The following is a 222-nucleotide window of genomic DNA, read 5'->3' as shown; positions in this document are numbered from 1 at the left end:
ATCTATTCTCTTCCTCTCTATTTCTCTCCCACCACTTCCTTCCTCCTCTCCCATTCCCTCTTCTCTCACTCGATTAAAGAATCCCAACTCACCTCAAACGGTTATAATCGCAATAATCAAGCTAGTGTGTGGATTCCTTTAATTAACACCCCGAGAACACAGGCGTCTACAGGTGTCCAATAATTGTTCACCTATTCCAGGTGGTCTGGCTTATCATGCTGC

The sequence above is a fragment of the Penaeus monodon genome, chromosome 20, assembly GCF_015228065.2.
Source record: "Penaeus monodon isolate SGIC_2016 chromosome 20, NSTDA_Pmon_1, whole genome shotgun sequence".
NCBI lineage: Eukaryota > Metazoa > Arthropoda > Malacostraca > Decapoda > Penaeidae > Penaeus > Penaeus monodon.
Note: the sequence above shows the minus strand (reverse complement) of the source record.